Below are 4,205 nucleotides of genomic sequence, written 5' to 3' on the forward strand. Positions count from 1 at the left end.
TTCTACGTCGGTCTGTAATATGATCGCGCGTCCAGTACAAATTAGTAATAGTCTTATTTGTTTGCTACAAAATAAATTAGTTATAGTCCTCTTGCAGTGTAACATGTGAAATGGTTGAACATTTATAAAAAAAAAGAGGCCAAGTTCAGAGGTGCTCGGTGTCACCTGAAGATTCAGGTGGAAATGTGACGACGGGCCTACGTCATAATTTCTACGTCGGTCCGTAATATGATCGCGCGTCCAGTACTAATTAGTAATAGTCTTATTTGTTTGCTACAAAATAAATTAGTTATCCTCTTCCAGTGTCACATGTGAAATGGTTGAACATTTATAAAAAAAAAAAGAGGCCAAGTTCAAAGGTGCTCGGTGTCACCTGAAAATTCAGGTGAAAATGTGACGACCCAAGTTGTCACAGAGCTTTTCATCATTACAAGGCCACAGAGGTTTTGGGGTGAGAGAGGCTCGAACTCTCGACCTCAGGATCACTCGCATTAGCTATGAGACCTACGCGCTAGCCAACTGCGCCACCACCCCTTAGTGCTATAATTGCGAAACAACCGATTTTTATTGGCTGTGAGTGGATGGTTTTCTCTATTGATCATCCATGCTGACATGAATAGGAGTATTTCTAACGACTGGAGCTGAATTAATCTCGTGTGCATTCGTACTGACTTATATACTTTTAACGCCTCGAGCTGAATCAAATCGACGACTTTCTCTGCGGTTCATATAACATGACATCACTACGCAAGACCAAACATAATCATGAGGAAATTTGAGTTTTGTCAATTCTAGTGTAACTTCATGTATCATATCAATCCTGCTTCAACCTTCAGCGCGACACAAGAAATACAAGAAGAGCAGTGCCCTTCTAACAGCATGATAATCCAAGCACTAGAATTTAGCAATTCATATTGAATTAGACAAACAATCTGTTTCATCAGTCATACCAATGGACAACAGGTCCTGTTTCCAAGGATTACATGTTTATGACATATCAATATTCAAGATACAGACATGTAGTTACGCAACACTTTTTGAGATTGACAAACATCAATCTGGCATTATACTGAATCTACTAGGCCAGAAATTACACATGGGCTGCCAGGCGCAAAACAACTTAATACTATTTGGTAGAGTAGTCCTTGGGCGCAATCACCAGACCCTCCTCTGTAGACAGTCTCCACAATGTCGACAAACTCCTGCTTGTCTTTTATTGCCCAGTTGACATGGTTGTTGTTTGCCGTCCAAAGATCAATCATGATGTGCTTGTTGCGAAAGAAGAACATCACTGTTGATGGGTCATATAGCGGTCATATAGCTCACACGTGGTGTTGAAGTCAGGAACCTCGGTGATGTTCTTCTTTTGTTAGCAGCAACAGAAGCGAATATCTGCTATATGCAAAATCCAGACCAGTACACATGTGCCTCGATCTGTGGCTGAATATCTTTGTAGTACCTGCAACACGACTTTCCTATGGATATGTGTTTCTTCCCATTCAGTTAAACAACGCTCCCTGAAACAGCTGGGTGAGATATCTCCATTCTGAAGAACACAGGGCACAGGTTCCATTACTCACACAAGCTAGGCTAGGTGCCAGTAGCAACCATGATAGTCACAGCCAACTTTTTTTTAGATAAAAGGGATCATCCCCGATTTCATTAAACGAAACCGTCACACTACAGAGTTTTCCATCCTTGCACACCACAACCCACCAGTGAACCCACTACAACAGCAAACCTGAAACTAAACAGTTCTGATCACAGCCAACTTGATTTGGCCCCAACAAACTAGACTCTTGGAGGAAGCAACAATGAACATCTTGGGTTTGTAAAATAAAGCCATATGGCCATGAATATCAGAAGATTGTATGCACGGTACACAACAAGGACTACTGCATACAGATTTGGCACAACAGAAACCAAAGGATTCAGAAAGGTATGTGAATTGCGCATTTTGGCCAGAGGTTTCTATAATTCCATTAGACATACATGCTACGAGTTCCACCTGAGAAGAAACAGACAAACAAGAGTCCAGGAAAAGTTTCGTCACGTACCAGCTCAAGAGGAATGAATCACTCACGCTTTAGACATGAGACCTGCGTGCCAGCCAACTGCACCACTACCCGTTGCGCGATGACTGCAAAACTAACTTGCTTGCAACTGGCAACAGATATATATCACGAAAGTTATAAAATAAGAAAACTTGCGACTAGCCTGTTAATCATATAAAAGTTGCAACTCACCAAGTATCAACAGGCAAGCTTGATGCATATGGTTTGATACTGCTAACTTCATTCCTACAAATAAGAAAAGAAAGAAGATGAATGAAATCGTTCTTAAGTAATAACTCGACAATGTGATGTTAAAGACAAGATCCTGATTACATATTACAAACAAGATGACACAATGTGAGGTTAAAAAACAATACAAGCCTACAATAGATAGGTACTTCAGCAATCAGCAATAACTCAATAACCTAATAATCAATAGTCACTTTGAGACAATATTAGCAGTTGCCAACTAAACCTTTACCTTCCACCCAGATGCCCAACGTAGACAAGGAAACTTATGAGTCCCCTGAGCTAGCAATTCTACTGGCAGCTTGTAATGACAGCTCAGATTTCTTAGGTACTGTGGTAATTGTTTTATCTCCTCTCTGCCGCGTCCGTGCAGCTTCTCTCTTCCTCCTGGAGGGGGAGAGAAGGGCTGGGGATTCATCGGAGGTGGAGTTTGGGAGAGGCCGAAAGGCGGAGAAGCACTGAAGCAGGGAGAGAGGCGGCGGAACCAGTCAGGATTTGGTAGTGGCAGCGGCAAACCGTGAGAGAAAAAGGAAGATAAAAAATATTAAACCAGGTTCAGATTTGCTCAGTTTTCACCTGATGAATCAGATGAAGTTGTGATGACCCAAGTTGTCAACAGAGCGTTTCATCAATACGTGGTCGAGAGCTCGAACTCGGGAGTTCAGGATCTGTGGCTAGCCAACTAGGACACCAACTCGAGAGAGGCGGCGGAACCAGTCAGGATTTGGTAGTAGCAGCGGCAAACCGTGAGAGAAAAAGGAAGATAAAAAATATTAAACCAGGTTTAGATTTGCTCAGTTTCCACCTGATGAATCAGATGAAGTTGTGACGACCCAAGTTGTCAACTAAGCGTTTCATCAATACGTGGTCGAGAGCTCGAACTCGGGAGTTCAGGATCTGTGGCTAGCCAACTAGGACACCAGCTGGCTGTGTTATAGAGTGGAAATATCTAGTTCTTAATTAACAAGTTTCTATCAGGATCAAGTATGTAGTACCAACACAGTTTGTTCCCAAGGATTACAGTTTCTTTTGGGATATTAGGATATATGGCTAGGAAACATTTTTTGAATTGTGTTTGTTGGGTAGTGTGGTGATGTACAAAGAGATAGTGTCTAACCTGAATGCTCTAAGAGCTGTGGCGGCTAGGTCAGGATGAAGGGAACGAGTCCCTTATAAAGCATCTTCAGAACACTCTCTAACATGGGCCACATGGGCCAAGTAGGTAAGACACACAGCCAGGCCCAATACCTCTTCAACACTCCCCCTCAAGATGGGTGATAGATATCTATCATTCCCATCTTGTCACATGCCAGGTTGCATTCTCTGGTTCCCAAACCTTTGGTTAAGCAATCTGCAATTTGTTGCGCTGAACTGACATGCTCTATCTTAATTATCCCATCATCGAGTTTTTCTTTGATGAAGAATATGTCTATCTCAATATGCTTTGTTATGTCATGCTGCACTGGGTTATGTGCTAGGTTAATAGCAGACACATTGTCACACCATACATTTATGCAGCTATTCTTCAACACCTTTAGTTCACTTAACAGATTCCTTACCCACAACATTACACTCAGCCCTTGAGACATGGCCCTATATTCTGCTTCAGCTGTTGATTTGGAAACCACTTGTTGTTTCTTGCTCCTCCATGACACCAAGTTTCCTCCAAGGAAAACACAATACCCTGAAGTTGATCTTCGGTCATCTAGGTAACTTTCCCAATCAGCATCACAGTATCCATCGACATCAAGATGTTCGTTGCTCTTGAACCACAAGCCCTTTCCTGCAGTTCCTTTCAAGTATCGCAAGATTCTGTAGGCTGCTTCAAGATGTTCACTTCTAGGCTCATGCATATATCTGCTCACTACACTCACTGCAAAGGCAATGTCTGGTCGTGTATGA

The 4,205-nt window shown here is 42.2% G+C and overlaps 1 non-coding gene across 1 annotated transcript; it reads right to left on the bottom strand.

Annotated features, from left to right (window-relative positions):
- Positions 1 to 447: 447 nt before the first annotated feature.
- Positions 448 to 534, bottom strand: TRNAM-CAU. Its single transcript is given in 2 exon segments — positions 448 to 483; positions 497 to 534. It is a non-coding gene; the product is annotated as a tRNA-Met (tRNA).
- Between the last annotated feature and the right edge of the window lie 3,671 nt (positions 535 to 4,205).

Source organism: Lolium rigidum, chromosome 4 (assembly GCF_022539505.1).
Source record: "Lolium rigidum isolate FL_2022 chromosome 4, APGP_CSIRO_Lrig_0.1, whole genome shotgun sequence".
NCBI lineage: Eukaryota > Viridiplantae > Streptophyta > Magnoliopsida > Poales > Poaceae > Lolium > Lolium rigidum.